The sequence below is a fragment of the Triturus cristatus genome, chromosome 2_2 (assembly GCF_964204655.1).
Source record: "Triturus cristatus chromosome 2_2, aTriCri1.1, whole genome shotgun sequence".
NCBI classification, from domain to species: domain Eukaryota; kingdom Metazoa; phylum Chordata; class Amphibia; order Caudata; family Salamandridae; genus Triturus; species Triturus cristatus.
The window spans coordinates 240,664,082-240,687,758 of NC_140582.1; positions in this window are offsets into that span (position 1 = coordinate 240,664,082).

Below are 23,677 nucleotides of genomic sequence, written 5' to 3' on the forward strand. Positions count from 1 at the left end.
GCGCGGACGGGCGCAGACGGGCTTGCCTTTGGTGCGCCGCCGGCGCGCCCGCTGCGCCCGCCCTCTGCGCGGCCGGGAAGTAGCGTGTGTTATATAGGGGCAGGAGAGGGTGGGACTCATCCCAGCACAGGTTCGTGGCTGTCTGTCCTCCGGCTTCCGCCTCAGAGGAGTCGTAATCACTAAATCTAAGGCGAGCGGGGAGGCAGGAGATTAAGTAGGCGGGTGGGCGGGACTCGTCCCAGCACAGGTGCGGTGAAAGACTCAACCCCCAGCGGCGGCAAGCCCTGCCTCCAACGCGTCAGATTCTAGTCGTCTGCGCGAGGAGCGGGCAATGAATGCGGCGGGGCAGGGTGAGTACAAGGCTTGTATTTTAAAAGACACAAATTACAAATTTTACAGTGCACAAAAGAAATCATACAAGTTAAAAAGTTTGTGGCTGTCTGTCCTCCGGCTTCCGCCTCAGAGGAGTCGTAGTCACTAAATCACTAAATACAGGGTTACATGCTGACAACTCAGCAGTGCTAACTTCTGAATGGGACTACTACATATAATAATTCACAGTCTCAAAAGAATCATCACATTAAACCCGACCTGTTGCACAAATTGAATTTAATGTAACCTTTGCATAAATGGCAACTTCTAAAGTTGCCACTTTATTGTTCAGGTTTTCCAGTAACTATTTATGGTTGCACAAAGGCTACTGTTCTTGAGACAGCCTTTTGTCCTCTAGGGGAGAAGACACACCAAAGACTGGACTGTACCTTCTGGCCCTTGGGCTAACAAAGAGAGGACTGTGTCTGTAGTGCCCTGCATGAGGAAGTGTTGTTCCGAGCGCCAGAAGAAGTGACACCAAGACTAAGCTGCCTGACTTCCTGTTCTAGCTAAACTGTCCAAATGCTGAAGAAGCCTGCCTTTGCGAGTTAGTAGCCATAAAAATGCATCCTGGAAGACTGAGCTCGACGCTCAAACGTTGCACCGAGTCTGATGGACCTGGGAGAGCTCTGGGAACCGATAGTCTCAATGTGACCGCCGACCAGTGTCAACTAGTTTTTGGCTAGACTTCAACTAGACTTCGAGGATCACTCTTACCCTTGTAACCAATGCCACATCAATGTGCTTGTGGACCTAGAGGTGGTCCTAAGAAGACCTCAGTCATCATATCAGCATCCTGTATCCCTTGCATCAGGACCACCCCATTGATATCTATGGCAGTCTATAGAGCCTGGAATTGGACTGGAGACTGCTTTGACTGCAAGGTAACTCCTCTGCCACGCCTCACTGTCCCTTGTGAGAAGCTTCCTGCTGGAATTGGTCAACCAGAGAGAACTGGAGAAGTTGTACATAACTTTACAAAAGTTTTCAAATACTTTTTACGTAACCGCTAACCACAGTAATTGCCAATGCTTGTTTGTAATTTGAATAAAAAGCAGTGTTTTATAATTGGCTCAATAATTTATGTCCTTGCAATCCTCTGGTTGATTTTGTTCATTTTGATGTCTAAAAATTCCTAAAAATAAGAGCTACTTTTATAAATGGCCGTTGGATTTTCTTTGCAGTTTGTTTCTTTTTTGTTTAACTGTTTTGGTACTTTTAAATGCTTTGCACTTGTCTGGCACAGCCTAACTGCTTAAAGTTACAGGTACCAGGGTTGAGCTGAGGTTTTGTAAAAGAGCCTAACTGTACCCAAGATGGATATGTGAGTTTATTACACGGTGAAGTTGCACAACCACATCAATTATAAACCGCTTTCTTCACACATTTAGTCAGAGGTAGAAGGCCAACAAAACAGTTGCAGGATGTCTCTTTTTTTAGCCATGTTTCTGACTGAATATAGGCAATCTAGCAAAGCCAGTTGAGCTAGTTGGTCTAGTAACCTCACTTTCAGACTTCCTAGCAGGTTCCATCATGTTTATTAAAGATATTGTGCTGGAAAACGGACCATTTGTTCCCATTTCTTTTTTTAATTTCCTGGGAGAATACCCCTGGAACTTCGCTTGGGACACTAGTACTCGTTTGATGTGCACGTTCCCCAAGGCAGATGGATGATTTGGTCCTATGTCCCACCACATCTAAAGTTCACTAGCCTTTACAGGCTTAAATGTGGGATGTTGTTATATCATTTCTAAATCTTAACTTTTCATGCCATCCTGTTGTAGCAATGCTTTTGAGCCTACATGACCCATTCCTTTTCTATAATGAACAGAGCCAATTATAGAACAGAGTGATAGGAGAGTCAGCACACGTGCCTGCTCTCTAACAATGGGTTTGGTTTGGTTTGGCTCAAACAAGCTAATGTCTTGGGTACACAATTCATTTGCCCTGTTAAAATCCAGAAATTGTCACCATGCTTGCAAACCTCTTACTCAGCAATACCATGCCAAATTATTCCATTGGTATATCTTTTGGTCCCATCCCCTTTCAACCACATGGCCAGTTTGTTGGGGCTTTTCACTTTAAAGTGAAGGCTAGAAAATATGCAGCGGCGAGTATATTTCATTGTGTGGTCTTCTGGCCACTTCACTGCTTGTATCTACTAACATAAGAATTCACCTGGCTGTACTTGCTCTATAAGTTGGGCTGACTATTCTCGCTCACTTGCAAATGTAAGGGGACATCTCATTGAGATATTTGGACAAAGTATGGTTCAGTATATCTCTAGAGAATATTAGACCTACACCGAGGTGAATTAGTGCGATCATGGCATCTCTTGGATATTTTTGTAGGATCTTTACCCACAAGTACAACCTGTGGCATGCTTCATCATCGGATCCACACCAACTGCACCTAGTGTGAGTGGGTGGGCTCAATGCACTTTATTAGCGGAGCACATAAATTAAGAACGTGGGATTATTATTGGATTAAAATTGCCTGCCAGAACCCATTCTTGCTTTTGCTCTAGACGTCCTTAGGCAGGTTAAAAAAAAGTGGGACGTCTCAAGAGTATGATGGCCCTGGTCATCAGAAGGCCATAAAACAGTAGTTATATAAGCTGCCTAAACAAAGAAAAACAACTATATTCAGAAGAGAAGAAAACATACATGGGAACGAGTAAACGGAAGTCATTCAACTATTCAGATAAATCGAAAAAAATTATTAACTTTGAAACTCCCATTGTGACAGGTAACATGTACTATTAAGTGCTTGTTATTTCTGTTTATGACGTATGATGCACATCTTATTACCTCTTGACCTTTATATTTTAGCTTGTATGTCTAGAATATTAGCTTAGCCGTATTTATTTTGGCGCACACACTAATTTTGGTATTCTGTAATTATCTTCTGCGTACGCTATAATATGGCTGCCGCAGTGGTTATCGTGAACAGCTCACATGACCTGATGTCTTGGATATAAATAGTACCGTTAGGAAGGTGCTCATGGTCCACGCCGCAATGAACACGAAGAGTAATCTCCTGGCCCGCTAATTTGTTGCTATAGCGTGAGTCGCTTTCATTCTTTTAACTTTGTGTTACCAATGGGTTATGGCTCATGTATAGTTTTAATTACTACGATCTGTAGAACTTTTTATCCTAATATTTGCTACTACTTATTATATCGGAAACGCATCTAATCTTTGGAACATGGCCTGTCACTGATTTATGGCTAGTACGTTCTTGTAAATACCATGATTTGTAGATACTCTATTTAGGCGGTCTGTTAAACAATGTTGCATTGAGTATGGGCTTCAACGATTACATATACGTACTCGAGGCATCCTTACCAATCGTGCTTTGCTGCATTAGTGAGGATTAATTAAAATATTTTTAGTCACATTATCAGTTATTAAGATTGGCATTTGTTGTCCTCATGGCATGAAAGAATGCCTATTGGAGTTAATTTTTTTTATATTTTTTTTTCGATATATCCAAATAGTTGAATGACTTCCATTTCTCGTTCACATGTATATTTTCTTCTCTTCTGAATATAGTTGTTTTGCTTTATTTAGGCAGCTTATATAACTACAGTTTTATGGCCCCGGCATATTGGGCCTGTTACTTTGGAATTATTTGTGATTAAGTTGCCTCTTTCTATGTAGCAGGTTATTAGGCCGAAACGTGTCAACCTACATCTTCCAGGGTCAACACCTAACAAAAAGAGCAAACACATAATCTAAAATGTTTTGACATATCAGTGACAGAGTCATACTTTTATTTAATTTATTTCTTTACTGCATCAGCAGCTCTACTGTAATTTGATGGTTATTATTTGGTCACCATTAACATGGGTTGCTAGTCCGTCATTGCGGATACAATGTCTACCCTAACACTATTCCTTTTTCGCAACATCTGTGTTTTTCTAAAAATATCCGTAACCTTCATAAGTGGAGTGGATATGCTTTGTTAATTGGTCTATTAGTTGTTGCTTTGTCCCCCTTCCTTTGTAAAGTATGCAAATGAAATTTGGAATAAGTGCATTTTGTTTTGAGAATAATCTATTGTTGCTGGTGATTTTCTTTACAGCAGAACAGTAATGCCTCCATGTTGAATCTTACTTATAAATAGCATTGATTTAATTTGTTAGGGTGTCTTTTTGCAGCATTGAGGCGATAAATAATAAGTTGACCTCGCTTTTGAATTGCATTGATTTATCCTGCTAGAGCTTTCGCTATTAGCTGTTATTTTCTTATGGTGAATGTATTAGTAAACATGCAGTCAAGTAATCTTAATACTGCTTAATGGATGAAATCCTGGCAGTCCACCCAAAACACTATCTCAGGGTCTCTCTCCTATCTACAGCTCTCCTAAGGATGGAGACAGGTTGGTTCAAAAAACAAACTGAGGTTTCAGGAACCTGGTACCTCTTAGGATACGTTATAAGCCACATGTTACTTCAAATATGACTCACATGTCCTGTCTGAATCTTTCATTAGGGCTGCCTGGCCTCCACTCCGCTACTTTACTCCGGACTCCGATCTCCTCACTACCTAATCTCAGCTGGCTTACATTTTTCTCACCCCTGCACCAACATTATATTGTTGACATAACAGCTACTTCTACACAGATTGACTTCAGAATGTTCTGCACAAAGTCACCTTCCATACACCCAAACGCATAAGTAACACTAAACCCTACTACACCCAACTTCTTTCTGGTTAAGAATCAACTGCTGTATTTCCTACTCGGCAGGCTCAATATACATAAAATTGACACACAACAAGATACCTGCATGACTCCTGCTGTGATAGTAGTTACTCTCTTGCAAACTGTACAATTTTACCTTTACAGCGATTACACACTGTTTCTTCAATTAATCCAACCCATTTGTCTAACTGTTCAAGCACAGCTTCCCAAAAGGGTGATACTATTTTTCTTAAAGTGGCGTAATAAATCCCACTGCATAAAATATACAGCAAAGTGATAACAATGAACTGTTAAAACGTTATTGGCTGAATATTCAATAGGGACAAATATATTTTTATAGGATAGCCAACAGCAGATACGACCAAGATGGCTACCACAATGAATGATACAGCTTTAAAACTGAACATTTATATGGACAACAAAATGCATTAGAACATATTAATTAATAGCACCCTTTAACCATATTTGCTCCAGCAACAAATTCAGGAATACTTACACAAGGAAATATACCAGTTAAACCAGTGTATTCAGCCCTGTAGTGGCTCAAACCTTCAACGTGAGTAACCCATCTAGCTAACAAATCAAATTAAAAAAACATTGTATCACAAAAAACGATCTGGGCCATAATCATTTTGCAAAGTTACACAATTGGTTTTAAGTTATAGTGTTTATTGTAGGAACAATTCACAGTCCACACTGTTTACCAATACCAAAATACAGATAGAGACAGTCTCGTATAGAGCTAATATGTGTTTTGCAGCTTCATTTATAAGAGTAGAAACTTAAAAGGAACTTTTTAAATCCGGTGATACTCAGAGATATGCAAATGCAAACAATGGTAACCAGCTTTCAGCAAAACCAGTAGGCATGCTGCAATGTGGTTACTATGTCTGCTCCAAATTTTGAGAAAACAAAACAAAAACCTTTTTGAGTTGAGATGGCTCCAAGAAATTCACCATCAGACAGTTTCTTTACTGTCTTATTGTGGCTATATGATTATATGTATGTGTGTGGCAAACAATATATTTAATAATGAAGATACTCACTGGTTACACATTTGAGATTAATGATAGGTCTGAAGAAATCAATAAGATTACTAGGTTTGGGATTATTTAACACATTCAAGTTAGTCATACACAAGGTGAATGAGAACTCAGTTGAGACTAAGGAAAACCTGGTGGATAGACACCCTCAGAATAGGAGTTAAATATTGATAATAAATTCTACACTACCCTTAAATGAATTGTAACAATGTCTCTATGGTGTTTTTTATTTTTATTATCCATTCACTCTATCTACTAAGACATTTTAGCCACTATTTATAGTTCAGTGAATAGGGATAATCAGACTTTTCTTGGTACTTGAATACCCTGCAATTGATTATAATGTAGAAAACAAATCTTGAATACATTATATGAAATGAATAGTTATTTTGCTGTCAATGTGTTTACCCAGAAAATAGGCGCATAAGGACTAAATAGTGGTGATGCATTATGTTTCACTTTTTACGATTTGCCACTGTAATTGGTTGACGACTGTAGAGTTATTATCTATTTTTTCTAGTTACCTAAGAAATCTTAGGCAATACAACAGCCCAGCAATTAGGATGACCCAGTCTCTCCCTCTTATGATAGCTGTTAAAGTGGTAATTTCCTCTTATCTAGATAGTATGATGTGAATGATTATTATTTTTATTGTCATCCGGTCGAGATAGGATGAGATGGTGGCCCGCCTGCAGGACAAGCTCCCATTAAGAAATGGGAGTTTGTGAAAATCCCTGAACCATGTGGCTAACTGCCACACAGTTCAGGGATTTTCAGGGGGGCACCATAGGAAGAGCAGAATCCCCTTGCAGTTTTCCCTACGGCGGTCTGAGGGAAAACTCAGGATGTCGGGCAGAGAGCCTACAAATGCTGGTCGAAGGCTCTCTGCCAAACATCCAATTTGGGCCCACTGTCCTTTAACACTCTGCAGAATGCAAAAATGCATTGTTTCTATGTATTTGTGAATGACTCAATAATAAGAGAATTGCATGGCTTCGAAAAAATTGGGACGACTGAGAGCCAGTATCAGTGAGAATGTTCCAACCAATTTCTTTTGGACAAATGGAGAGATGACAGCCAGGAAATTATGTCAGACATTGTTAGAGACATAGAAGGTATTTAAGAAGTAGGTTCCTTGCAGACTAGGTTTGGAACTCAAATGGTCCAAGTATTATCTGTGCATAGGATGGAAATATGTGGTGAAGTGTGAAGGAAATCAGGGGTTTATGTTCTGGTGGGGTCACATTTGTTTCTAATAGGCTTATTGGGGCACTGCAGAGAAGGTACAATTGCAAAAAGATACAATTTACTATAAAAATAGTGAGATTGGGCATTTTAGGCTATTATTTTCAAGTCTGCACTATTGTGACCTCAAGTCTTTTTATTATTATGCAAAACAATTGAGATAGTGGAGGCAGTAAATATAAAGGCAACAGCTGTGTAGGATTTGGGTAGACATCAGGTATTAAGTACTGGAGGATTAGGGACTAACAGTGATATATACTTAGTCCTGATATGTGATAAGGTTTGAATTGCAATGTTATTACCAGCATGTGGACTGGGATTTAATATTAAGAGGACAGAGATGTGGCAATTAATCATTTTTTGCTAGAATAATAAAGCAGAACACATTATGTTCTAGATCAGATAATTTTACATCTCCTAGAATACAATTTATGATTGCCTCGAAAGAGGTCGTTTTTAGCTCTCCCTGGCATGAGGATGTGGAATGTGTTCGGATGAGTACATAAAGATCTTTAGTTAAGATGCTCTTTGGGAATTATCAAATACTTTAAAGACTAGATTTATTAAGAGATTGGATCTGCATGGGATTTAAAATATTTAATGGCTGAATTAATTTGGGCAAAAAACCCCAAAAAGAATCTGTTCTAATGGTTGCTTATGTTGCGAATGTTTGCATCTGTATTTTGTCTGCACAGAGAGAGTGATTGGTAATCGCTCACCAAACAAAACAGTTAAGTACTTGCAAGGACATTTGCGCTGTAGTACTAACTGGTCAAACTGTGCGCACTACAAAGACCGTGCACGAGGTGCAAGCCGGAGGAAGATTAGATGAAAAGAGCAATAAGTAATGAAAAGCTGTGAATGCATTGCGAAGATCTTGTATGTGGTGTATTCATATAATAAAGATATAAAAAACTGAATCCGATAGTCTGATCTGAAAGTATACAGTATCAACTCTCAGTTATGAATTTAAAGTTCCTTATGCCAACTTTGAAATAAAGTGCTTTGTTCTGCTATTAAAAGGTTTGTGTAAAATAATTCTAAAAATGCAATCTTAGCAAACGTGATAGGTACTAAAAATTACTTTTGGTGAATGAAAGTTTCTACAACTATATTTAATTATTATCTCTCGTTGTAATTTGTTTGCTTTTTTGTAACTCAGAGCCCTGAAGAAATGACAGGATGCGGTGAAACAGGTTGTGGCTTTGTCTGTGATTTGCTCTATCTGTACCTTGTTACTGTTAAATAAAACAAACTGTGAATAGTTCCCACAAAAAAGCAATACAACTAAAAAGCAATAGTGTAACTTTGCGGAATTATGGCTAAAGAATGTATGCACTAGCGTAATCTTATGGTTTTCTGAAATGTAAGTTTTTTAATGACATGATTTTATAAACAATTTATGTAAGGATATTGAGAAACTAAAAGTTATTGTATGAACATATAGTTATATTTAATGTGTTGGGTTTAACTTGCCCACCAAAATGTTAAATTGTAACATTGCATATTAACTACTCTGTATCAAATCAGTTTCCCATCATGTCCCAGGCACATTGGGAAAGACTGTTTTCTCCTAAATTGTGTTCCCACTATACAGAGCTTTAAAAAGCGCCACTTTGTAGAAATAAATCCAATACACAGATTATTAGCTCTTAATGTAGAAATTTGATATTCTCTGTATGGGGATCACAAGACTAATTTTAAAGGAGATAAATCCAGAGACACACATGAGAGTAAAAATGTTATTACATTTGGGTGTCAGTTTGTAGTTAAATGAGGCAAAACATTAAGCTAGGAGGACCTATTCAAACACTGAGACCACATCTCTCATGTATTATTGAAACTGTATTTGTGTAAAATTTTTACAAGTCCACATCATGTACCAAAGAGAAAGCAGGAACGTTTTTTACAAGTGTTAACTATTCATTGTATGTGAAATTCTAGCAGAAATGTGAAACTTTATGAGGTTTCAGAAATCAGCTCTCTATAGTTAAAAAAAATTAGGCAGTCTTCTTGAATTCCTGCAAAGTGTGTTTAATGTGGCATGGATGGGTTGATAAAATACAACCAAGTGCTGATTTGGCCACATGAGTATGCTACTTGCTGTTTTTCTGAAAAAATGTTGAAAAAGGAATTTGTCAATATGTTTTTTAAATTATTTATGACTTTGAATGGGTAATATTTTAAAACCAATCCGATATCTATAATCTGCAGGACGAAATGGGGAGCTTCCTCCTCACCTGGACACCTTTCCGTCAGTATGGTGGACGTTATATATATTGGTTTCCTGTGGGACGCCTGGGCACTGCAATGCCGGCTGCCCCGGATCTTGTGGCCATAACCGGGCCCTTGCAGATGCTTACCCGCTCTCCTCCCTACCCCATTCCTCCCCCCTTAACCTCCCCCTTGCCTACCACTTCTTTTCTTGTTGCCCCACCTATCTTGCCCTCTCAAGGGTTTGTGAGCTCCCCACTCTCCCTTCTCATGCACTCTTCCTTTCCCAGCTACCCCACTCCGTGCTGATCATCGTGGGTGGCATTGCATAACTGTGCATTTGTCCTGGAGTTGTCCCCACTGTGCTACGCACGTTACCGGATTTAACGGAATGACGCATGCTATGTACCAAGTAGTGCACCTATTTTGCAATGTCTGATTACTTCATGTATCAAATTCTCTACCCCAATTTCTTACCCCCTGCTTTGTTTTAAGCCTTCAATAAGAATTTTAAAAACAATAAAATAAAAGCAGTCCGAATGGTAACTGATGTACTTTTTAGATGCCTGCTGAAGGTTTTCTTATTTTGCTTTTCACCAAAAGGAATTCGAATTGCTCCTAATTCGTTGTTAACTGCAGTGTAATTTAAACCACTGTTTTTTTCAAACCAAATGTCCTTCTAAAAACCCACAAAAATATTGTTTTAATTAAAAAAGAATCCTACAAACCTAAACATTCCTCAATCACAAGTAATGTAATGTGGTTTACTCAATTTGACTGTCTGGTTTACAGTCACAAACCTCTTTTTTGGTTTACTGACATGACTGCTTTGATCATGGTAGTAATCAATTAGTTTGAATACAAGCTGCACGCAGAGTGTGGTAGACAGTTGAAATGTTGTACACACCAGAACAAGGTCCACCCTTGCATTGTAAGCTTACCTGGCAACAGGAACACATTTGTATGCAAGGACAACAACAATTTAGGTCTCCACCAGCATGACAGCTTATAGAATAAGCACCCGGTTCTCATATTTTACATTCCCGAAATATTATGAACAGTATTAAGAACAAGTTAATAATGTGCAACATTATTTTCATTCCTATGTATACTGCTGCATGGGGGCAACTAAATTTAGATATATACTTTAACACATATAAGCTATTTTTGTATGTCGCAAGATGGCTACATGTGAAAAACAAAAGATAATTCAAAGGGCAGGACTGGAGGTGAGGATTATGCTTTCTCTTTCTTCACTTTGTCAACAGTAGCAACCCTCGTAGTACCAAAACACACTACATTTCCCATGAGGCCTATAGAAAAATGTAGTTCCCAACAACCAAAGGCACTTCATACTCTTGCATGCATTCCTTCCTTGCTAGCCACTGGTCTCTTTTTAGGTCTCACCTAGCGTTGCTGCGCAAATGCGTAGCTCGCTCGGCGAGATTTATTGCAGATATGTACTTCCTGAAAAGGGCTTGAATCCCCGCCCCTTATTCCCATTGGCTCGCATCACCGTTTATGTTAAACGGTGCGCTGCCATTGGAAATAAGGATTCCAGGGTGCCTCCTTTTCGCTTTTTTGGCCGGCCAACCCAGACTGGCTCGCCTGCATTATGGCGGTCGTGACAAAGTTTCTTATCAGAAGCTTCGTCACGCTGCCTTGCACGTGCCAGTCCGGCTCTCTGATATTTTGCATCTCGCTTTCACTTTAAAGTGAAAGCGCGATGCAAAAGTAAACAGCGGATGCTTGGTGATAAATTACTTCAATTGTTTCTTCTGTGAACTCTGCATTAATGGAATTTGTAAAATGTTGAGAGTGATGTTTCTTAAGTACACTAGTCATACGTAAAAAGTCTCATAAAATCAGTTTCTCTAACGTGGGTTACTTTCCGTCTATGCACAAGATGCACAAACGTTCAAAGCCGAAACAGTTAAGTATCTTCCGTGGTTTCCCTGTAACTCAGATGAACTATCCGAAAGTCCAGCAAAGGGATCTTACAAAGGGGAGTAAAACACTGTACGTAAAATAGCATAATATGCAGGGGGTGTGTGCATGTGCTTGGTCCCATTCTGTTTGGTCCATGTTTACTGTTTGCAAATGTTTGTGTGTAGGCGAGGTAGGGCCGCGTGGAGGGGGGACCTCCAAGCGTTGTTTACTTTGTCTCTGGTTCCCCTCAGGCATCCAGACTCTGCCTCTCTGCGGAGTTCAAAGGGTGACCCTGGTGACCCCTGCTTGTGGACCGCACTTCCTCTGGGCATGGACCGTTCTGCTAATGTCGTTTGTCTTGAGCAGAATCAGCTGCCCGTGACAGGCCCCACCCCACCCCTTCCGTGTAAACAAAAGCATGTGTGCCCTATTCTCGCCGATTCTTTTTTCTCTCGCCCATTCTCCTAGAGCTCGCCTTTATTTCATTGATTTTTATTTCTGTCTGATCCTTCTTTTCCCTCTTTCCCCTCCCTAATCCCTCCTTTCCCTCGCTGAATCCTTCTTCATCTCCCTGATCCCTCCTTTCCCTTGCTGATTCCTTCTTTCTGTTCCTGATTTTTCTTCTTTCTCTTACTTATTCCTTCTTTCTCTCCCTAAAGCACCCCCCGTTCCCCCTCTCACACTCTCACACTCTGACGCTACTTTCTTTCAATTCCTGCCTATTCTTCATTTGTCCCCCACTTACTTCGTCTTCTCTTCGTTCCCTACTTTTTCTGTCTCACATCCTTAAGCCAACTCCACAACTCATCTCTTCGCCATTCCTCCTTCTATTCTATTCTTCTCGTCCTCTTTCCTTCCCTGGGTTTTCTTCACTGACCTGCCTCTCCCTCCTCTTATTCTTCTTACCTTTGAGCACCCGCTTCCCCCTCCATCATTCCTTCTCTGTGCTCCTTTCACTCCTTCGGCTCTACTCGCCCCTTCTTCTCTGTCCTGCACTGTCTCTCCCTCTTTCCTTCCCCCTTCACCCCCCTCCCTTTGTTTCCTTTTGTCTCCGGTCCGCATCCCCTGCAGCCTCAGCCTGCGCTGATTAATGATCATGGAAGCCCCTCCTGGGGGCTGCTCCAACCTTGAACGGTGATCTGGCCGGCTGGAGAGGGTGTCACCTGGGATGCAGGGCACACACTGCTGCTGTGGCGACGCTGGGCCTCGCTCCTAGCCCCCAACGTGGGAATTCATTCAGTGAGCCCCACACGCATCAAAGCGCTGTAGGTACAAGGCACGCATGAAGCGCTTCATCTCAGAATGCATTCTGTGATCCAAGTGCGCTCATGAAGCGCTGTGAGCCCAACAAAAAGCGCAAAACTCATTTACTGAGCCCAAGGCGCGCTTAAAGTGCTCCTCCACAGAATACATTCACTGAGTCCAACATGCACAGGAAGAACTCCTTCGCAGAATTATTTTAGTGAGCCCAAGGCGCACCGAAGCACTCCGTGGTAGAATTTATTTTGCAAGCCCAAAGCGAGCACGAAGCACTACATCTCAGAATTAATTCAGTGAGCATGACCGTGCCATCTGTCAGAATTCATTCAGCAAGCCCAAAGCGCGTATGAAGCCGTCAATCGCAGTATGAAGCCGTCGATCGCAGAATGAATTCAGTATGTCCAACACACGCATAAAGCGCTTCATCTAAAAATTCATTCAGTAAACCCTATGCCCACATAAAGAGCTTAATCTCATATTATATTCAGTGAACCCAATGCTTCCTTGAAGCGCTCCCTCACAGAATTTATTCCGTGAGCCTAAGGTGCGCATAAAGCGCTCTGTTGTAGAATTTAGAAAGTGAACACAACACACACATGAAGCGCTCTGTGGCAGAATTCATTCAGCGATGCCAAGGCGCGCAGGAAGTGCTGTGAGGCCAAAAGCCGCAAGAAAGCGTTCCATCGCAGAATTAATTCAATGAGCCCAATGGGTGATAAAGAGCTCAGTTGCAGTGGTCCATTGCAGAAGTAATTGCGGGATCCCAATGTGCGCTTCAGGCGCTCCATTGCACAATTCATTCAGCAAGCCCCACGCGCACCTGACAGTCCCATCGCAAAATTCATAAGGTGAACCCGAAGTACGCATGTAGCACTGAATTGCAGAATTCATTCAGAGAGACCAAGGCACGCATACAGTGCTCCATCACAGAATACATTCAATGGGCCCAAGGCACGTATAAAGCTCTCCATGCAGAATTCATTCAGTGTGCCAGATACAGAAAGCGCCATCTCATCACAGAATTCATTGAGTGACCCAAAGCGAGCATGTAGTGCTCCATCGCGGAATTCACTCACTGAGTACAAGGCATGCATGAAGCGCTCTATCGCTGAGACACAGGAGCAGCTCCTCTGAATGCCTTACACTTCTGACCTTTCACACTCATTACTTCAAAGGGAAGCATGTTCCCTTCACTAATCTCTCAGTTTCCTTTGTGACATTGCCAGTTTTTAAATGTGTTGCCTTTAAAAGATAAACTATCTGTTTACACAATTAACATTCTATTATTTAGGGGGTAACCATTGCCTACAAGTCGCCTCGAGCTGAGCTTGCTACCCCGATACGGGGTTTAAGTGATCGTGATTTTACATGCCTCCCGGACCGGTGACCTTTCACCCTGTATCCGATTAGACTCCGCACACAAGCATTTGCAATGCAATAGGTCTCGCAGTTAAGCGAGTTTAAGCTATTGGCATTGTAAATTACAATGTCTTTTATTTATGTTTTTAAAAAGAAAACAAAAATAAAAGGCATTGTTATTTGCAATGCCGATAGCTCAAAATTGTGTCAATGCGAGACCTATTGCATTGTAAATGCTTGTTTCTTCATGCTCCTGTGACAAGCAGCTATAGAGTTTACCCACAGTCTTGTCATCAGACACATTGTTTCAAACAAACGCGTGTGCAACCACAGGATTCTAGAGACTCTGGGTGCTTCATACCTGCCATCAGACACATGCTTCATATAAAAATCACAGATCTTGAGGGTCTATTCTTTTTTTGGCTCAGCCTGTATCTTGACATCTGAGAGTGGGGTCAGTGTTACTTATTCAAGAGTTGTGCTCTGAGACACTGCACATCCTTGTTGGTGCTTGCTTTGGGTACCCATGGTGGTTGTTTCAAGGGTTACACCAACAGAACTAAAACCAAAAGACTGCAAAGTGTTAGGCGTTCCTAGTGCCAATTGACGTTCATCCACTGCTTGGTCCTTGTGGGTGAGGGACTGCTATGACCTTGTTATTGCAGACCTATTTTCAAAATGCATCAGGGAGAAAATCGCTGTTATGGTGAGGAGGTTGAAGATTTCATCCGCTGTGGTGATACTATCACTAAGGTGGTGATTGTCTCTATAGAAAGGGTGGTTAACAGTGCCCTGGGTCCTTTTGCGAAGACACTTTTGTTTCAGGCTGCAGGACTTCCAGAACCCATCCCTATGAGGGAAGACCTGGTTCCACCTTGTGGGTCCGACAAACTCATATACCCAGAAGGCTCCTCAATTCCCACCAAGGCTAAGGCCAAATAAAATAGGGGGAAGCACAAAGGAGCTGACGCTAATAGAGCACTGTTAGACCTGGCATAGCTTGGCCTGATTACCCCTGATTTTTTGCCTTTGCCTCCTGTGAAGTTAGATGCTGTAGGTACTTGCCACTGCTAATCAGTGTGCACATACAGATGTTTCCTGTATAAATTGTAGTGGTGATTGGTTGTCTCTGATTGGTATGTTTGCCTTACTTGCAAGATCCCTAAGTGATGTGCACTGTGTGTGCCAGGGCTAGTACTAAAGAAATGCGCAGAGAGGGAACATAGGTCTTCAGTATAGGGCCTGCGCGCATTATGCTAAATTAGTATGTTGTCCTGACAAGTGCTACCACTTGTCAGGCCTTACTTTCCCTTTTGCATACACATGGGGCACCCCTGTAGGACGTCCTGGGTAAACCATAGGCCGGGTGCAGTGTAGGTTAAAGGCAGGACCTGTGCCAGTGTGGGTGCTAGGCCCTGATAGTGGAAAATACTGCATTTCATTTCCCCTGGTGAAAGGCCATCCTGCCCATAGGACACAATGGGGAGGCTGGGTGTAGTATTGTAAGCCTAGTTTCCCAAGAATTTGGAAATGGAACAGTGAAGTTTGCTATGTCTGAACTCACAGCGTCATAGCACATCTTTTTGGGTAGATGGTTTTGTCGCTGTGTGTCCAGAAGCCGCCGTTTGAGAAAATGGCTGAGTTTGTGCTTTAGACCTTTTTGTGTGTCTCAGCAGAATGTGAATTGCCTGCCTGGATCTGGGAGAGGTGAGTAAGGCTGAGGGAGGTCGTGCCCCAGGGGAGGGGTGGAGACGGCGCCAGGCTGCCCTGCACCTGGAGGGGGGAGAAGGAGAGGCTTTGCGAGGTGAAGAGGCCTGGTTTAGAGCCATAAAACAATAGACCCATCTCCCTCTGAGTGATTAAAGATCCAGGCCCCCAGTATCAAAGGGAGGACGGTGACACTGGGGGGGAGAGAAGCAAGACTGATTTAGGGAGGGGTCAGGGACCCCGGAGCACAAGGAAACTTCAAAGACAATATGGAGTATAACTAGAAATGTAACTCCAAGACTTTGGTTATGTTGATGATGTCGTCGGTATTGTTCAGAGAAGTGCTGGGAGCGCTTTGAAGTCGCCGTGGACTGGTGGAGTCTCTGGCGGCTTTGACCTATCTGCGATCGGGGAGAGAACCTCTGCGTCAGGAAGAGTTGCTGAATAGCCTGCGGGATACACTTGACCCTTGCTTTGTGATCTGGGGCTTGTGGGCAGTTTGTAGCTCTTGACCGAGGAGAGACGGAAGGGGCGCTGCAGTGGGTCGTGTTCCCCCTTCTTCCTGAGAAGGACTTTGCTGTGTGCTGCGTCCTCTACCCCAAGGCCCCGAGGTGAGCTGGCTCCCTGTTCCGAAACACAGGAACATAAAAGTTTCAAGGAAGGCTCAAGTGGCGCAGTGGTGGGACCGTGTTGTGGCAGCCTGTGACCTCCGAAGGGGTGCCTAAGGTGATCATGGGCACCCGGAGCGAATCACGACTGACGTGCAGGGTGCGTGTCTTGGTGCGGCTACAGGTGTTGGAGCGCCTGTGGATTGTGGGCATCGTGGAAGAGAGCCGAGATTCGGGACGCGTAGGGGGTGCGTGTCGCAGTGCAGTCAAGGTGCTAGTGAAGAGCTGCGCTGTTATCTGGATGCGGGAGACACAGTGACCCTCATTTTGCTGTATTTAAGCGCAGCATTTGACACGTGTTACTTAAAACTTTAAGATCTTTAGGCATCTGTGGCTTAGCTTTGAACTGGCTTACTTCCTTTCTTACAAATCGCACTTTCCAAGTATTTTCCCCCACATCTAGCTCCGACACTCACTCATCACCCCACGGGGTACCTCAGGGCTCTTTTCTTAGCCCTTTACTTTTCAACCTATACGTCAGACCTCTTGCTGATGTTGCGGAAGATGCTGGGCTGACCCTGTTCTCCTATGCAGAGACTCCCAGATCATCTTCTCTCTCTCCATGAAGAGCACGGCCGGGCCATCACCCCTTCAGTTGGGCCTGAGCAAAATCGCATTGTGAATGCAATCAAATTACCTCAACGGTGAGAAAACCGAGGTCTTGATACTTGGGAAAAATAAGGATCTCTGGGGCCCTCAAGACTGGCCCTGCGAGATGGGTGCACTTCTTTTACCTTCCTGCCAAGTCCGCAACTTGGGCGTCATCGTTGATGACTCGCTCAGTATGCATCATCAAGCTGTCAAGGTAGTTGCCACATGTTTTACCATTCTGAAGTGGCTAAAAAAGATCATCTGGATTCTACCAGTGCCCACTCAGAGAACAGTAGTCCAGGCATTGATCAGCTCAAGGCTGGACTACGGAAATGTTCTCCACCTGGGTTCAAATAAGGAGGTGACTCGTAGGCTGCAGATGGTCCAGAACTCTGCTGCAAATTTACTTTGCCGGGTTCCTAGAGCCACCTCTATCTCTGGCCATCTGCGAGATTTGCACTGGCTCAGGGTGGAGAACCAAATCAAGTTCAAAGCCCTGAACTACATGTTTAAATTCAAAATAGGGGTTGCCCCTCAGTACTTGCAATCTCTGGTCCACCCATATGTCCCTCCTCGAAATCTCTGCTCATCCACTCAGGGGAAGTTTTTTGTTCCCAAAACTAGACTATCTCGGATGGGTGGAAGGTCATTTGCATATCTAGGTCCCTCACTTTGGAATGTCCTGCCCATATCTCTTCGAAATGAAACAGAGTATGTCCAATTTCGCAAATCATTCGAAGACTTGGCTCTTTAACCAATAACCTGTAAGCCGTTTCATCATAGTTTCTGATTTGCTATGGCGCCGGGAAACCCTTTTTGGGTTGCTGTTGCGCCTTATAAATTTAATAAATAAATACATTAATAAATAAGAGCGCCGGGACATCGTGCGCACTAAGAAGGAGTGAGTCTCCGACACACAGGTCGGTGTGTGGTGGTGCAGCCAGGCCGTTAGTGGAGAGCGCCTGGTACCTCGTGTACCAGGAGGAGAGGTGAGACTCAGACGCGCAGTGTGCGTGTCGTGGTATGACCAGGGTGTTAGTGGAGCGCGCCTGGGTCATCGTGTGCACCAAGAAACGAGGTGGGTCTCCAGCATGCAGGGTGCATGTGGGGGTGCAGTTGCGGCGCTAGAGAGTGCCTGAAGATCGTGTGCACCAGGAGACGGCGCGAGACTCAGATGCGCAGGGTGCGTGTCGAGGTGCCAGCCGAGGCGTAGTGAGGTGCGCCTGGTCATCGGAGGCTGGAAGAGGAGTGAGTCTTGGGTGCGCCGGGGGTGCATGTCGAAGGTGCCACCGGAGGTGCTGGTGAGGAGTACCGGGGAGCGGAGAGCACCGGGGAGCGAAGAAGTCCTAACAGCGCTGGAGAGGAGGGCCAAGTGATCGGGCCCTCTAAGGCAACGTTGGGTGGCACCAGCGTGGTGTGGAAGGCTTCGTGGAAGGAGTTTGTGCTGAATGTTGGCGGCCCGGCATGGCAGCCCCGCAGGAGCTGAACTACCGGCCCGAGCGCGCTTTGCCCGTGGTGACAAGGTTCTCGAGTAAGGCCAAGCAGTTGCTGCAGGAGAGGAGAGTGGGGTCACGCCCCCCCGCCAGGTAAAGTGGATCATCGCCTGGGGTGGGGTGCGGGCTCGGAGGGACACTCTCTCGGCCTCTCGCTGCTGGCAGCTGTGTGCGCCTGTTGCTTCGGCCCAGATCTCGGTCTGTGCTGGTCCCGGACGGGGTAGTATAGGGGCCAGGGCCAGGAGTGGAACTTGGGTGTCATTGTTGATCCGTGTTGTGGGCAACCGGTCGCACAACTTCTGAAAACAGTCGTATAACACTTTGCATATTTGATGCTAACAAACTATCGAACTATTGGACAACGTCTGACACTAGTGGTGCTTAACGAACTCAGGGGTTAGTGTGCCACGCACTACATTATGTTTCTCTTGCAGGATACAGGATCATAGCGTGGCGCACTGCTTCGGTTATTTACTGTACTGTACTGAATTGCACTGTGAAGCATTGCCATATTCCTTCCTTGCACAGGGCATGCTGGTGGTGATACGCATTGCATTGTCTTCCTATCGCACTGTACGTAATTGCAACGTGACGCATTGCTGTATTTCTTCATGAACAGGGCTTGCTGGTAGCGATCCGAGTTGCATTATCTTGTGTTGACCCAGTACATGATCGTGACGCTACGCATTGCATTGTTTCACTGTGGCATTGTACAGGAACCCATTGCTAAGTAGGGCAGTATTCCTCTTATTTTGCAACGTGTGTGATTCTCGTGATACGACGTACCTAACCTGTTAAGAACGTAAAAAAGCCAGCGTAACTGTTGGTTGGAAGCGGTGGTTGGGGATTAGGACCACCCAACCCACCGAAAAATATATTACCCATTGTGTATATGTTGGATTTGTATCGTGTGGTCATTTCGTATATCTTTCTCTATAAAGTATACCATTTTTATACAAACTCGTGTGGAGTCCATTTGTGGTGATATCATTGGGATTGCTGTGGGCCTGGTTGCACATACTGAACACTTGTGACGTGGAGATAAGCCTGGATGCTCGTGTCAAGCTACTAAGGGGGTGAGCAGGGCCGTCTCAGATGGTGTCCTTTCTTGGCCTAACGTGGAAGCGGGGCAGGGGTCCGGGTCGCGCACTTGACAACAATGATGCGTGCGGGATCTCCGGCTTCTAACAAACACATATCAAGGTAAGGCAAGTGGAGCAGAACCATCTCCTGATGCCTCTATCAACAACAATGCTTGCCAGTTGATCATTGGTTGTGCTAATCCAGACAGTGCACGTGCCCCGGCATTGAATTTGTCTGCTGCACGTACCTATCTCTGACAGTGGGCGGGCTCCCTGATTTTTCACTGGGCGATTTTGCCCATTACCCAAGTGAGTTGGCGCTTGGACTGAGGCATCTGGAAATACCCCTTTGATCCGCGTAAACCAGGTGGATGCTGAGTTAAACCTCTAGAATACCATCGCGTCCACTACACCAGTTGGAGCACGGAATAGGTGTTTGGATATTAGAGGCCACGCCAACAAACACACAGAGAACCCCTACTTTTCCGCCGTTCAGATGTTAAAAGATATCTGTAACAACACACTGGTCCTGAAGAAGGAGACGTGGAATTTATAGTCAGTCTCCGAAACGTACGTCGACCAGGAGCACCGACCATACACTGGGAGATCCACAGAAGAACTCAATTTAAAACGTCATGATTCTAGAATCTTAGGACGTAACAAGAACTATCTAAAACTTATGTATACATACTAATTTTTCTTGCATTAGAATTGGAGTAGGATCTTTTGCCAGAGATGGTTTGTGGTTTTTAATGAAAAATCAAAATTTACTTATGGAGAATGTCTGTTAGTATGCAAGAGTGAGTGATAGGTGAGAATGTTGATGTGACGGTTCTTCTGATTTTCCTTTGGGGTCTCTCCACATAAGTCTTTTTATACAGCTTTGTTTCTTATGTTCACAAGTATCTATGAAATTCAATTTATGTGGAAACACAGTGTGAAGCAATGTATGTTCTACATATGAGTTCGATGCCAATTTAACAATTATGAATGTTCTGCTATGTATAAAAAAATGTTTTAAAAAAGTAAATAATAAATATATAAAAAAATGAAAATGTTTTTTGAGTAACTTTGCATCTTGGGGGTCTTTATAGTATACAAGTGATTAAATCTATAAGAATAAGACAGGTCAGATAAGAGGTTTTCTTCTTTCATTTGTCTTTCTCCCCTCCTCTTGGACCTAAAAGTACCTAGGGGAAACCTTTCGCTCACATGTCTATCAACAACATCACCATTGATTCCTGGCTTATTCCAATCCTTTCTCCCTTCCAGGACAGCATAGTGGATGACCTAGATTGAGATGATGGTTTTGACTCCAGCAGACTGTGGGGCCCATCTTCTGACCCAGAAAGGCATAACGGTGAAGAAAAGGGTCAACAATCGAAAACACCAGCAAAATTATTGGACAGTAAGGATCTTTACCAACCTAGATCCTCAGACGAGGCTCCTGCGGAGAAAGTTGCACAATATGTGACCAGCCATCTTAGAAAACCCTGGACTGAGAAGTCGGGGCTAGACTAAGAGCCAAATGCATGAATCCAATATTGGAAAGAAAGGCGGCTGCAACACCTGAAATTGATGGCAGAAAGGCCACATTCCTGGTAAAGTTTGTAAAGCACCGTAAGAAGGGCATCGATTGGGTCTGGTCCACTTGCCATAATCAATTTCAGGACATAGCAGGCACTCTTACAAAGATCCTGAACATGGCAGAGAGGGCGAGAGAATACTCTATGCTCATCACACCAGAGATCCTGTAGGCATGGCACAATGAATGGTGATATTTTTAGGGAATGTAAAGATTGCCAACTCTACGGAAAGAGATCAAGGTCACCCGAAATTGTGACCTCGGCACATCTGAGAAAGGTCCGATAGCTGAAGGTGGTCTTTTCAGCAATCAGTCTCTGAAGGAATTGGGGAAGCGAGTGTCCACCCTCACTTCTTTCTACAGAGGCTAACTGAGGAAGAAGGCTAGTCCCCAACATCAGACACACTTCTGTGGAGAATGGCAGGATTTTTCCTGCTTTTGAGGGGCAATTAGGGGGTGTGTAGCCAGAGGAGCCTTCAAAAGATGCAACTCCACAGGGAACTGATCGTCTGGTCCAGGGGTCTCCAACGAGTAGCTCTGGAGCTACTGGTAGCTTGCCAGTACCCTCAAAGTAGCTCTCAGAGGTGAAGTCAATCCCAGTATCTCATTCAGAGAGTCTATGCAGAGACTCTAAGCATATTAAAAAAGGCAGCACTTCTCATCTGAAGATCTTTAGCCAACCAGCCTACGGCAGGAGTTCATATTAACAATCAAACACGCACTGTGTCAGCCTATTGAGTCTAGCACATGGTCACCTTTATCCAGTCTCGGAGTAAGTCACAAGGTGATTAGCCATGTGGTAGTCCCCTGCTTTATCAATTTCACCATGTGTGTGAACAGTGGGCCATAAATGAAGAGTGGCAGTGGTAGCCTGAGCATTAATCAGTGCTGACCCACTAAAGTGTGGGACTGCAAGAGTCAGTGTAAATGTTTCAGTTGGGTGCATGAGCAGCCAATGGCTGTGAAAAGTTATGATCCTGAGCAGAGAAAATGAAGAGCCTCATCTGCATTCATCTATGTGTGCTTCCATTATAAACACTGTTGGTTCCTGTAAGCGACACCTGGGGTCAAGGACTACCAAATGGGTATGCTAGCCCTCATCATATGGGTTTTGTCTGTGGCACAATTGTGTCAGTTCATGTCATAATGTGACAATGACATAATTATAGCCATACTTTACTATTTTGGGTATTTGTGGTCTAGTTATGGTATACTGGCAGCCATCAGTGACATATTAAGAGCACTGCACTATATTTAGTTATCCCTGATATAATTGTGGCTGCCCCTTGCATAATAATGACCATGACTAATAATATGGTGGCCATCCTGGTCCTTATGGTGTCCAGACTTGGCACAATTTATACTGGTGGGCATGATTTGCATTATACAGTCGCCCTCTGTGCTACGGTGCCATGGATTATGACTGTACTACCTGAGCATTTGAAGCAGTCTGTCCATGTGAGGCATTTGTACAATCGAGTGCCCAATTAAAATGACTAGCTGATGTTTGCGGACTATGTATTTCCTAAAAATGAAAAAGTGTATTTTAAAGGCATTTTTTTCATACAAGGCTTTGCCCAAAATGGAAAGTGGTGATAGAAAAATCTGTGTATTTTCAGAAATTGATATGCTGATGAAGACAAAAGGTTGCAATTCCAAAATACATTTAAAGTTCCTACTTGAAAGATAAGTCAAGCTGAATTGAGGAGACTTGGTTATGTCCTTTGTGCCACAAGGCATGTGAAGATTTGAATGTTACTTTATCAGTCAGGTGGGGGCATTTAGCATTTAATATTGATAAATGTCTCCCTAACATTTCTTCTGGTACTATCACCTGGAATACTTGGGTGAAACTATGATAATCCTGCTTAGGGTGGTCATAGTGTAATGTTTGCATGTGCTGTCAAGATTTTACAGTGATAAAATTTGCTAGTAGCTCAACAAGACTTTTCTTGAGCTGAAGTAGCTCTCAATACAGAAAAGGTTGGAGACCCCTGGTCTAGTCTAATTCCTTCTTCCCTTGTAAGGCTGATGGGGGTTGGCAATGTTCTTTTATAAGTGATGGGAGCTACCCAATGATGCTTGGGTACTTCAGACCATCAGGGGATTCCAAATGGAAATTTTTATTGCATGCCAAGGCAATTTCGTAGCCCGAAATCCACCATTTTTAAAAGGTATGGTAGCAACGGCTACGTCTTTTCCCCAAAAAATGTCTGTTCAACTTAAAATAGCGAAAAGGAAATTGAACCATGCCTTGAGGGTCCTAAGAAATCATGCATCCTCCAGTGTCAGGAGTGAGATATTACCAAAACTAAGGTCACTCTACAAAAAAGAGGTATGGATACAAACAAAAGCCAAACTAGGTTTGTTCTGGAGTAAAATCAATTATGTAGCAAAACGCAAAGATGCACGTGAGTTTTGG